We start from the raw sequence: 14,357 nt of genomic DNA, 5'->3' as shown, positions 1-14,357 counted from the left end.
TTTGCCACCCATATGTCTATATAAATGGGATTAAGCTTCCTTGCTTCTAAAGTAATTTGTATTGTCCTTATCATTACTAATGTATATTTATCACAGAAGACAGAAATGGATCAAGGGTAGCAATAATAATGTTATGGTTAATCTTTATTGAGAATTATTACCATATGCTCTTAAATAGCATCTCATTTTAATTTTCATAAATGTCCAATAAAGTATGTCTGGCTATTATTTCCCATTTGTACATGAGAAAACTGGGATATGAGTGGAGTAGCTTGTCCCAAATTTACATATGCTGAGTGGCGGCTTCTGGAATACAAACAAGGTATTTGGAGCACTCTGGCTCCAAAGCCTGTGTGCCATTAACCATTCCACTAGGTGTTGCAGTTCAGAGAATGGCCTCCCGGAGATGTTATACTCAATCCATGGATCCTGTATATATAATACGTTGAATGGAACGAGGGACTTTGAAAATGAAATTAAGATTACTAACCAGTGGAATTCTAGAAAACCCTGAACTATCCAAGTAGGTTCAACCTAATTCATCGAGGCCCTGGGCACAGAGCAACTTCCTCAGCGGGCAGGTCAGAAAGGTGCCATGAGGCAAAGGGCCAGAGCGTGGAGCGTGACCCTGTTGCTGACACGGAGGCTGAGAACCATCCCTGGCGACAGCTGCGGAAACGGGGACTCCAGTTTTGTAACCGCATGGAGCAGAGTTCTCTGAACAACCCGACGGGGCCTAAACGTGCCTTCCACTCCAGAGGCATCAGGTTCCAGCCCTCGCAGATGGACACCTTGATTTTGACCTTAGGGGACCCCAAGCAGAGAGTCAGCCAGGCCCACTGGACTACTGATGGACGGAACTGGGACACAATCAATTTGTGTTGTGTGAAGCTGCTAAATAAGTGGTATTTTGTTACATTAGCAACAGACAATAAACATGCTACTAGACCTTCCAATAACCAAACAGCAAATCTCTAATCCTCCCACCTGCAGTCATTTTAGTGTATACCTTTTATCCTTCTCTCTAGGTTTAGATATATTGGTATAAATTTTAGATTATGCTGAACATAGTATTTTTTTACATGCTTCCTTTCAAACCTAACATTTCATTGTGACTATCTTCTCGTGTTTTTAAACATTCTTCTAGATGAATTTTAATAACAAATAATATTCCACTGAATATTTGAATACATTTGAATATTTAAGTTGTTCCAAATATTTTACTAATATTCACATAAACCAGAAACTTAATGGGACAGCTTATCTTCTGATATCTGGGCTGAACTTGGAAGACAGTACTCCGTAGCCTGAAAGGGCCAAGATTTCATGGAATAAGAAGCTGCTTTCAGTTTTGATGTGGCTTCTCCTGCTGTCTGCAGGCTGAGTAGCTTTCACTGTCTCCGGAATGAGTATTCTGACCCTAAATTATGAATGACTGATTTAGACTTAATAAAAATTTTTGTATATGAACTTACAAAGTTTTCTCCAGTTTTAACATGATTCATTATTTTAAACTAAAGTAAGACTTAGAGACTGTGTTTTTTGTCTCACAGCACTACAATAAATATGCTTATACAGACATATTTATATGCATTGTTGAGTATTTCCATCGGATAAAGGCCTTGATCTGGAATTATGGAATTTATAAGTATGCACATGTTCTAAGTTTTTCATTCTTTTGGACAATATTCAGTTTCTTTTTATAAATGTATTGTTCAGATACAATCCAAATGCTAATAGAATTATTGGAAAGAGCTTTTCATTAAAAGTGAGAACAATTTTTTATTGAGATATAATTGCTATGTAACATTATATTAGCTCCAGGTTTAAAAATAACTGTTTTTGACTCATACCTGCAAACAGCTGAGTTTCTCTGGTTTTAAGGGTTTATATTTTCCTCATGTGTTTAATGAGGGTTTTGGTTACAGAGGGTCCCATTATGTAATGCTTTGAAAAGCAAGCTGAGGATTTTAATAATACTTTGAAAAGCAGGTAGCGTATATTATAATAATGGAACAGGATTGAGTATATTTCTTCAAATAGTTGCCAGTCTCTCACTGAATCTATTCAGGGAGCAGTTACAAATATGCTGAAACCTCTTATCTTATTAAAGCATATTTCCTTCACAAATATTTGCCATGCAGGAAATAAAAGGGTTGGACCTATTAGAAAACTTTGTGCATTGCTCATATCCCTAATTATTAATAAATATTGTTCTTCCAAATCAAAAATTCATTTCTGAGCTCATAATTAAATGACTAATAAATATAAGGTTTTGTATCCAGTAAAGGAAATAACCAAATGATTTCCTATATCGGATGGCATTTGGGTTTATTCAAAGTACATGACCTCATTCTTTCTGGTGCCAGCAGCAGGGTGCCCAAGAGAAGCGTGGTGATAAAAAAGCTTGTCAGTTCTAGGTTAGGATTTTAAGTCTGAAACACCAAAATGTACTCTTTTGTAAAAGAAATCATAAGAACAAAAGCCAATTTTTATTGACAGAGAGAGGAGATTTTTAATTTTTTAACACAAAGAGTTATGATGACTTAATGTATAATATATGGAGAAATTTCCTAAATTTGAGCTGAACTTCTGTTCTTTCTCTGCTCCAGTGAACAGTCATCCTAGCTGACTGTTTCTACCACTTCCATAGACTTGGAAATGTGATTTTTAGTAGATTATGTTCATTGGAATATTCTCAAACATGCAGTATTTTTTTATTATAATTTTCTTTTGAAAAAAAGTATGATGTGTAAGCAAGATGTATTTGTAGGTGACTGAAATCTGGGTGTCACAAACCCTGTTACTCTGTCATCGTAAATTCATATTAAAACAGTGGTTGAATCTATAGTAAAACCAGGGTTTTAAATAGAGTATGCATTAACGTGTGCAGATTTTGAGTTTATGGATTCTGAATGGACAAGAGTATGTTCTACAATAATGCTTCTCTATATTCGGTTGGCAGCAGGGTCTCCCTGAGAACTTGGTAAAAACTACAAATACCCAGGCACTATCTTACCCAAATAAGTCTTGGATTTCAGCTCTACAATGGACTCTGTTACCCACGTAAGCGGAAGAACCACTATTCTACAACCTTATTGTATGTGGATTAGTTGGTACTTTTTTTAAATGCGTGCATTAGAAACCCAAAGACCCTATAAAAATGCAGATTCAGATTCAGTCATAAGGAATGGGGTCTGAGAGTCTGTCTGCACCCCCAGCAAGTACCCAGGTGATGCCTACGCTCTGGTCTACAGGCCAGAGTCCAGGGTCGTGAGTTACGCCCCTTTACAACAGCATCTACCTCCGCAAATGTGGATGGACATTCCCACCTCCAGCAGCGCTTGCCTAGATATCAAAGCTGACTGCTGTGTTTTCTCACAGCCGGTTCCAAATGACTGACGTTTCCCTGAACTTTCAGTGACCTGGATACCAGATCTTTGTTGGAACTAATTGAAGACACTTTCTGAAAAATGAAAAATGAGACAGCCTTCACCCAGTGGACACAGACCCGTGGACTCATCCTGCCCTCTAACAGTGCTCGTTTTCTCCGCTTAGTGTAATTATGAACTCTAGAATAAAAAGAAATAAGTAAAAGCCACCCAGACTTTCTTCTTCAGCAAATGGCTCCGTGAATTGAATTTCTTCACTGTCACTTGCTCCCTTGCCTGTTAAGTGAAGGGTTTAGAATTGGATTTTTGTTGTTGGTTTTGCTCTGGAGGTCTTTGATTTGTTCTTTGACACTAGTTTTCAGACATTGTTTTTCCATAAATCTTTGTTAAATCTATTGTGCCTTTCTCAAATCATGTCTGCCTAGTGACTCTCTCCTTCACTAAAGGGACTTGGCTCTTGTGTTAGCACTTAGTGAGAGCTTCTGTCCCCTCCCAGCAGGGACATGTGACCACAGTCCACACGTGCCAGCACGGGACCTCATTATCTACCTCTAGAGCACACCTCCCCCATGGCTGGCTACATGTGGGTTTTCATCATATCATGTCTACTGAAAGTGAAAATCTTAAAAATTAGGGTCATATTTTGTTGTGTTGTTTTGGTCATTGTTTTTATATCTGTATCTGTTAGATTGAAATAAATGGTAGTAAATACTAATAGTACCTTCTTGTTACTTGACCCATCAGAATTCACAAAGTTCTTTTATATACATTATATAATAAGACTTTTGTAACAAATAGAAAAGGTCTTATATATTATCAAGTGTTTAAATAAGAAAGCTAAAACATTGAGAATGTAAATTATAACCTTGGAGTCTCATGTAATTAAATGTCAGAAAAAAGACCTAAACCCTTATCTTTTTCCTCTAGGTACACAGTAAACTCACCACCAGCCACAAGCAAACAAACAGAAGTTTTCTCTTACTAATTTCTCTTTTCAATAAGAGAGAGTAAAGCAAAACCTGTAAGAATAAGATAAAGGCCAAATAAGATTTGATGGGGCACAGTGTTTCCGAAAATACGCACAGGGGCAGCAGACTGAACCAAGTCAGTGGCAGGTATATTGAAGAAATGGGCACACTGACTACCCCAAGGTGTGTAGGAAGGTTAAAACAGAGCAGAAGAGGAGTATCAAACCCTGCAAAGGAGTCAAGGACAGTTTTCACCTGAGCACCTAGCAACAACCTCGCTGGGTCTCGAGGATACTTCCTGTTCTTCACTTGGTCTGTCTTGCAGCTGTGGAATGTATTTGCTCACTGATCTTTATTTGCTGTGTGTTTTGAGGCAGGTAAAGCTGAATCCCATTTGCAGCCTTGTGGTAAATATATATTTTTAAAGCCCTCCCACTAAAGAATACCTAAAAATGACATAAAATATAATAAACATTTTTTAAAATAAAAAACCAAATTCACAGAAACTAAAAGATTACCGTGTGGAAAAATAAAAGGAGGAGGAGCAGGAAAAGGAAAGGGAGGAGGAGAAGCTCAGAAGAGATGTGATCACCTAGAAACATTTATTAACAAAAACTCAGTGCTTTGTTGTATAAAGATTATTCAGGCAGAAGAAAAAAAATTTTTTCCTTGGGCCCTCTGGGTAAGCCAAAGGAAAAATCACTGGCTTCAGAAAAAAATGGGAGGTGGTGAAGAAAATTAACTCTCTGTCTCAGCTCCAGATGAGGGAAAACATCTCTCCTAAGGACTCGCTGCCTCCTTGTAAACTGGCAGTTGAATGATCTATTTGGTCAATGTGTGACCCCCAAAAAATTCCAAACCAAGAAATAAACTTCACATGGTTCTAAGTTTAATATCCTGGGTATCTGGCAAAGCAAAGGCAAACAGAACATACCATCCAACCAAAGTTTCCAACCATACCCAAAAAGTCCCCAAGGGAAAGGTTAGCAGAAACAAAAACGGCACAATTACATCTGCAAGGAAGTTAGGTATAATTATTAGAATCAAAACAAAATAAGTATGTTTTCAATGCTTGGGGAAACAAAGAAAAAATGAAAACTTGAACAAAAAAAAAGTCAAGCAAGAAACAAAAACAGCACCTGAACTAAATAGGTTAAATATTCAGGAAGAGAGAATTGACGTGGTAAGTGGATTAAGAATTGGACTCAGTTCTCCATCCCTCCCTATAATTACAGTCTTTGCAATGCGGTTTTGCAGATCTTCCCACCAAGTGGTGGAGCCTATGTCTCCGGCATCACAGTCTGGGATAGTTTTCTGATTGGCTTCAGCCAATAGAATGAGGCAGAAATAATGGTGTGCAGGTCCGACGTAAACAATAGGCATGGTGATCACAATGCCAAGGGCTCACAATACTTTAAAAGGCCCACGGAAAGGTTTTCATCTTAATTTATCTTGAAAGCAGAATAATGGTAAATACAATAATGAATATATATTAATAAACAGAGGCTAGATGGCATTCATCTTTATGCCAAAACAGTTTAAAATAGAACTTTTAATACATTTTAATGGAGCAAGGTCTGTAATGGTAGAAGTGCCCAGGGCTTTCAAAAGTAGTAATGAAATCTGATATCGTGCCATGTTAGCCTGGGCCTCCGTGGGCCTGTGTGCTTCTGTTAGCTCTACTGTGTCACTGTCACCACTAGGAGGGTGGTTAAAGGCTAGCGTGGGAGGATGAGTGAGCCCCAGAGCAGCCCTGAGTTGTCCCTGCCACGGCCCCACCATTTTGGCTGACACCAGTCAACATCAACAAAACGACATCATCTACCCACAGCTCCCTATCAATACATAATTGAGCCTAATCGTGACCAGAAGGGTCAGTTCTGCAGACCTGGTTCATGAGCGATAATGCATGCTTGTTTTAAGCCACTGAGTTTTGGGTTAGCTCCTCACACAGCAGTGACAAACTGATACAATTATATACAAGAAAAACTGATACAATTATATGCAAGAAAATTCCTACAATACAGCAAAGATGGACAAAGTAAGATTACAAATCTGAAAGCAGAAAGGATAAGAATGAAAAGATTTAAATACATCTCTTGGAATTCTACCTGGCAACAATAGAAAAACGGTGTTTGAATTGACAGCATTTTTTAGAACTGATGAAGAACTTGAGTTGTAGATTCAGGAAGGACAATAAATCCCAAACTTGAGAATAATAGGAATCTTTCTCTAGATACAGTAAAGCAAAATAGTAAAACACCAAAAACAGAATACATTTAAAGCAGCTAGAGGAAGAAGAAAGATTACTAGAAGCAGGCACTGTCACAGAGGTGTGGCAGGGAACAGTGAGCTTTCTGGGGTCACTGTGTGGCGGCAAACTCCACACAGCGTCCACTTTCTCATTTAATCTTCCCTCATGAGGTTTCATCTCTCTTCTGATTTGTCAGAGCACTCCGGGAGACCTCTTGTATGGTATGCATCCCATAACTTTTAGTAAGGGAAATTACCTCTTCTAATTCACAAGCATCTTGGAAAACAGGAGTAATATCAATATTTTGTTACTTGCTTTTGGATAGTTAATCTTATCTAAATGTTATCATTTCTTTTCATATTTTTACATAATGCTCACCCAGTCGAAAACCTTAAAAGGTATGATTGGTGGTAGCTCAATGTTTTACCAACGCTCCTCAGTATATGTCCACATTTAAAACATGTTACAATGCCAGTAACAGCAGTTCATAATAGAGAAGGGAAACAATGTAGGGAGTGCACTTTCACAACGCCTTCAAATCTCATGACATAAGGGCCAAAACATGTTTAATGAGATGGCAATTTTCCCTACAACACAGACACGTATTTCCTGCCCCTCCATCTTTCCAGTTTATTTCTTTTATTTAGTTTGCAATTAGGGGTAGATCAGTATTCACTTTCTACATTATTACAGACATGGAAATGTTATTCACAGTGGAGCCAGACAGTTCCTGGTGATTTCTGATCCTTTTTTGTATACCGGGTGAGCCAAAGGGAGACCTACAGTAGTTCATATGAAAAGTAATACAATAACTAATAAATAATAATGCAAGAATAAAGTCTGTGTTTTGTGTATTCACCATTGTATACCTACTTTTTTCCACCAGCATTGCTTTTTTCTCAAAATTATAACTGTCTTAATATTTAAATTTTTTAATAAACTTTATTTTTTTATAGCAGTTTTGGGTTCATAGAAAAAATTGAGCAGGATAATCCATGTTTCACTTATTGAAAATGCTTCGTATGTTTTGTAATGCAAACCCAGAGTCTCCTCAGTGTTAAATACCTCTCCTACATTTAAGCACACTGGTAATCTCCCCAGCTCTGTAAGTCTGAAGAAAGCTCTCCTGAACTCAGTGACTTCTTCCGTCTTGGATGACTGCCTTCTATAATAACTAAATGATCCTCTAGGTACTAAATAAATGATGACCATACTGCAGGAGGAAAGTAAATGGGAGAAGGCTTTGTGTGACTGAGCCACTTAGTCTGGAATATTCTAGTCAACCAACCACCAAGAGAGCTTTTATCTCCGGTCTGGAGTGACAGGGCTGCTGCCACAAGGGCTCTGAGATCTGGGACGTCCATGGGTCAGTTCAGTCCAACAACCAGCACCTCCACCTGTATAACTGACCTGGCATTTGAGTATCTGACACCCACAATCTGTGATATACTTGTTCAAAGTGTCAACCAGAAGATCATTCAATACTCCTCTTGGTCTATGAGTCTTCCATTTTATGTAAGCAGAGAAGGATAAAAAACAAAACACAAACAAGTTCCATTGCATTATCATCATCTACTGAGCACATTTCAATGTCCGTGAAGATAATCAATGCAGGTGATCTGACATCCCAGAAGCAAGAGAATCTTGCTTCATCCAACTTGATTAGAAACTGTCTACAACTCAGATTACTGATATCTAAGAAATGCAATTATATGATCTATGAATTTTTATGTTTATATTTTTGCATTCTCAGCTGCAGAAAATATTATGTTAAAAGTAGTCCAATAGAAAAAGCAGTGAGCAGATAGAATCCTGAAGGTGGAGACTCAGCTCTAAAATCTAGTCATGAAAGTTTGGCAAATGCCTCAAGTCTCTGTCTCTGTTTTCTCATATATATATATATATATATATATATATATATATATATATATATATATATATATATATAAAAGATAAGATCTATTCTCACTTCCAGGATTGTTTTGACCAGTGGTCCCCAACCTTTTTTGGGCCATGGACCGGTTTAATGTCAGAAAATATTTTCACAGACCGGCCTTTAGAGTGGGACAGATAAATGCACAAATAAAATTATGCAACTGGCATAAAAACTGTGGTATTTTTAAATATAATTGTCGAACTTATGAGACAAGCATCAAGAATGAGTCTTAGACGAATGTAACAGAGGGAATCTGGTCATTTTTTAAAAATAAAACATCGTTCAGACTTAAATATAAATAAAATGGAAATAATGTAAGTTATTTATTCTTTCTCTGCAGACCAGGACCAAATGGCCCGGTCCGTGGCCCAGGGATTGGGGACCACTGGTTTTGACTATATAATAAGACAAAGAATAAAATAACATTTCATAAGTCATAGGGCAGAATAAAAATATAAAATACCTTTTTATTAGATATTTTAGCTAGAATCATGGGTTAAAGATTCAAAATATACATGGGAAAATAAGAAATGGCCATAGATTGTGATAGGGGACTCAAAAGTGAGAAATTTGACTTCTGTAATAGTGGCTTTTAGTTGTAATGAATAGGAGATATGTAAGGGTTAGAAAATAGTTAATCTGCTTGCTATTCTCTCTTAATGGCTCTGTGGCCTTTACTTTGAAATGCAGCAAAAAGTTTGCCTTTGTAGGAATGTGGGGGAAAGCTTACATTGGGAAGGGACCTGACAATTGGGGGAGTTTACATCACAATAATTGTTTATAAAAGCCTACCCAAAGGATTTACTGTGAAAAGTTAAGGCCTATAAATTAATAAGAAACTTAGTTCACCAATTTTAAAACTTTACTTTGTATCCTGAGAGAGCAAGGAGTCTTTTCACACATAATTCTCAGAGGCAGGTGGTCCCAGAGGTGCCAGATCCCGGCTGTTCTTGAGAGACACCAATCCTCAGCTGTCTTGAAGATTTAGCAAGACACCAGATAGGAGGACCATGCTGATTGGGCCTGTGCTACATCAAAAGAACTTCCAAAGAAGGTGTTCCTGCAGCTGAACCCCCACTTCTGGCACATTGATACATAACTAACTGCATGGACTTTTTTTGCCCCTTACACCATTACTAACATCCCCTGAACCCTATAAAAACAGCAGCACCAGGAGAAAGTTAAGGCAGTTCTTTTGGGCAGGAGTCCTCTGCTTTTTCAGTAACAATAGCAAACTGTAGGGTAGCAGTGAAGGGTCATGGTTAATGAGCATGGGATCTGAAGACCATCTACCCTGGTTCAAATCCCAGCTCTTCAACACACTGGCTGAGTGACTATAGATAAATTAACATATCCTCTCTTTTCTCAGTACTTTTAACTATAAAATGGGCATAGTAATAACAGTATCCACCCTATATGAATGTAAGTAAAATGCATGTGTACAGCACATTAGCCCAGTGTTTAGCATATGGTAGTCACACCATTCAGATTAGATATTTCCATTATTATTGTTATTGCTAAACACAAACTAACTGGTCTTAGGGTTCAATTTACCTTAATCCTTCTACCAAAATTTACACTGTTCGGTGGGACTATTTTATAGTTGTAAGAAAACATACAGTTACTCCATTAAAATCACTGATGGCCCTTTATAGAATCATAGAAACATAAGCTATATAACACTTGAAAGGAGAGTTGATCTATCTTATTCTGCAGATAAGAAACTTGAGGCACAATGAGGGCATCCACTTGCATTTACAGTAGAATCCAGGCAGGACCTCCAACATCTAAATGTCACAGGGTGCTTGCTGCATCCAGGACACCCGCAGTTATCTCCAAATACGTGCCAAAGACAAACGAGCTTCTCAGTCATAAAAATTACTAGTGTAGACCTGACTCAGCAGTCAGTGGGCCTTTTGTATCCTTGTAAAAGACTGTTCAAACTATTATGCATTATATTACAGTACATACATAGATGTATGTATATTATACACGCACACATAGGAAGGTAGAAACTTATATTTTACTACCGTTATCTGTTGCCACTTATTGAAAGTAAAGATGCTTTGGAAAGTCAATAACTCATTATGTATTTTTAATTAGCTGATGTAACATCTTTTCATTTTGAAGCTTGGAATACGAACTAAATTCACTTGGACTTGTTTCAGTTGTGAATTATGATAATCCCCATTTAAAGTGTGACTGTATGAAAATTGTTAGCTCTGCACCTACCCTACTATCTACTGTTTACTTCAAGATGGTCTTTGTTGTGCCACGCTCATACAGAAATAATAAAAATAAATACGATTTTTTTTAAAAAAAAGAGAGAGAATTGAAAAGCAGTAATCTGTAGCCTCAACAATTTTGCAGCCTTGAATAATTTCTATCTGGCCAAAAGAATCCAGACAATCTCAAAACATTTCAGCCCAAATCATGAGTTCCCCTGTGACACAGGAAAATGGCAGGTATATCCACCTCTAGAATACAGTGAACCTGGACAGCTGCCCCAGCATGGTCCCGTGGGGACCTCCTGCTGCTAGGGGGACGAGCAGAAACTACGTGATGGAACCCGTGAGGAGAACAGTACCTCAGCCAGCTCATTCTGCCCTCAAGGAAGTTCACTGATAGTTGTTTTAATCCAATCTGATTTGAATACCATTTAGTGGCACCTTGGAGGAGGAGGGACACACATGATTTGCACTGACTTGTATATCATCCTTTGCCATTTTTTAAATCGTTGCAATCTCACAGGAAAGTGCTGAAAAGTAGACAGTTTGTTGATAAGAAATGAAAGCAATGGCATACATTTTCTAACTGTAATTTCATAAATTAAATATAATCTTGAACTGTGACTACATTTTTAGTCAGTCTAGGACAGGAACCATACTCCTTGCTGACTTCTTTCCTGACTCATTGTCTTGTCTGTGAGAACCCTCCGGGAGCTAGAACTAAAACTCATCCCACTGTCTTTGCTACTCTGGGGGGACCACCTTCTGTCCTCTGTGTCTGTAACATGTTATCCTTTTTGCCATCAATTTCCCTTGAGTTCTGCACAAGTAATGGCATCAGTCTGTTAGTGCTGTGCCTGACTCTATATTAAGAAGGTGTATTTCTTTCTTCCCATATGTGATTGGATGTTTGTTTGTTTGTTTGTTTGTTTGTTTTACAGAAATTGCTTGCTTTACTTAGGGCATATCTTCAAGAGTAATCGCACACCAGTTGGAAGGAAACCAAGAATACAGAAGGCACCTGTTATTCATTTGTTCTACTTGGTAGTACAGAAAATCTAAATCACATACAAAAGTGAGAAGTATATAGAAAGTGCACAGAACATGTGCCTCATCCCCATGTGCCCCCACCCAGCCCCGTCCGTTCAGGTCTGTCCATGTCGGGCCTGAGAGAATTGTGGTTACTGCCTACCTCCATTATTTTACTAGGGGCTGCAAAAGGGTAGTCTTCTATTTTTTTCATTTCTTTATTAATTAACTGGAACACTTCTATAAAAAAAGGATTCCTTGGGCTGTTTCCAGATCTTCGCTATTGTGAACAATGCTGCCACAAACATGGGGGTGCATTTCTCCTTTTGGAATAGTTCTATGGTGTTCTTAGGGTATATTCCTAAAAGTGGGATAGCTGGGTCAAAAGGCAGTTCGATTTTAATTTTTTGAGGAATTTCCATACTGTTTTCCACAGTGGCTGCACCAGTCTGCATTCCCACCAGCAGTGTAGGAGGGTTCTCTTTTCTCCACATCCTCACCAGCACATACTCTGTGTTGTTTTGTTGATGAGTGCCATTCTGACTGGTGTGAAGTGTCCGTCAGTGGACAAGTGGATTAAAAAGCTTTGGTACATATATACTATGGAATACTACTCAGCCATAAGAAATGATGACATCGGATCATTTACAATAACATGGGTGGACCTTGATAACATTATACAGAGTGAAATAAGTAAATCAGAAAAAACTAAGAACTATATGAATCCATACATAGATGGGACATAAAAATGAGACTCAGAGACATGGACAAGAATGTGATGGTAATGGGGGGGGGGAGTGGGGGGGGAGAAGGCAAGGAAGGAGAGAGAGGGAGTGGGGGAGGGGAGGAAAGAGAGAGGGGGGTGGGGGAGGGGAGGGGCACAAAGAAAACCAGATAGAAGGTGACAGAAGACAATTTGACTTTGGGTGAGGAGTATGCAACACATAATCAGATGTCAAAATAATCTAGAGATGTTTTCTCTGAACATATGTACCCTGATTTATCAATGTCACTGCATTAAAATTAATAAAAATAATATTAAAAAAAGGATTCCTCTCACCACAAGTTTCTTACTCTGAGATACAGTTCATATAGGGGGAAAAAAACAGGAAAAATAAATAATCGTTTTTCTTTTTTTTTTTACAAGTTTCAAAATACTACATTGGTTCACTGTCATCCTTCAATGGTGACCATTTATATTCTGAGTATCACTAAAAATTAATGGCTATAAAAGCATTCTATGCAGCTAAGCCATTTTATTCATAACCTAGTTTGATGCTGCGATTAACAGAACCCTATTCAATGGGCTCCTGAGCCCTTTTATATCAGCTTTGTTGTCACTGACAGCTTCCCAAGCTATGAATTTTTAGCCTTAATCATTTTGAAGGAAATAGATAGAAGCATTATTAGTACGTCTACATATGGTCATATGCATGTGTGTGTGTGTGTGTGGATACATACATATGTATTTAGAGAGAGTGGAAACATCATCTAGGTGGTCACAGTCACCGACTGAAAAAAATGAAGAAAAATTTAAAATAAAGAGTAGATTAAATACAGCTAGTTATGCATCAAGCAGTGAAGCAAGAATTCCCATCAACCATCTGTCATACCCACTCCCGTGTCTTGTCGCACGGTATGTGCGTCCACAACAGAACGAGGAGGAAGACGCCAGTGTTTGTTCTTCTTTGAGGACAGTGATGGAGGGATGTCTTCAGATGCAGTGCAATAACTATGTTTAAGCCCTTCCATCATGCACGCTCGGTTTGGTATATATAAGAAAATAATTTATGTGAGAATATGAAGGTAGGGAGACAGGAGAGAAAACCAAATTTTCTTGAAGGACGGTAGAGCACTGACTTTTAAAGAAAACGTTATATCCTGGGTGCCTACAATAGTGCAGAGATGAACCCTCTGAAAAGACAGGGTAAACAGGATGGTTTTTAGGCATGTGGTTCTTTCCAAACTCCTAATTTCGTAGGATCAGCTCACCAAAAATAATACTGTCAGAGTTTCTTATTGTTTGTCATGTTAAGGGTGGATAATTGGCATCCTATTGTTTGTACAGGACAAAATATTACAGGAAGAACACCATGTGACTTGGGTACCTCTGTGTTCTCGTGGGAAAAAGAAGATTCTTAGCAAAAGTGAAAATATATTTGAAAAGCATAACCACAAGCTCACTAATGGCCATTCTCTGCTTAAACGTGAACATAGAGGGAATTTTGTTTCATTTATATTTTCAAACATTTATTTTTCAAAAGTAAAGCAAGGGAACTGGAATATTTATTATAATTATTGTCCTAATTTTTTTCCTTGCTTGAAGATATTACAGTCTTCAAAGTACTATTAGAATGGGTTACTTTGTAATCTCTGTTCTTATGTAGTTTTGTATATGTATCTTACTCAGGTAGACCTTTCACAATTATCTATAGTTCTAAGGAATAATAATAATAACATTTATCAAGTGCTGTATTAGTTTCCTCTTGCTGCTGTGACAGATTGCCACAAATTTAGTAGTTTAAAATGACACAGATTAATTTTCTTCCA

The sequence above is a fragment of the Saccopteryx leptura genome, chromosome 1 (genome assembly GCF_036850995.1).
Source record: "Saccopteryx leptura isolate mSacLep1 chromosome 1, mSacLep1_pri_phased_curated, whole genome shotgun sequence".
Lineage (NCBI taxonomy): Eukaryota > Metazoa > Chordata > Mammalia > Chiroptera > Emballonuridae > Saccopteryx > Saccopteryx leptura.
The sequence above is the reverse complement of the archived record's forward strand: the minus strand, read 5'-3'. Positions refer to the sequence as shown.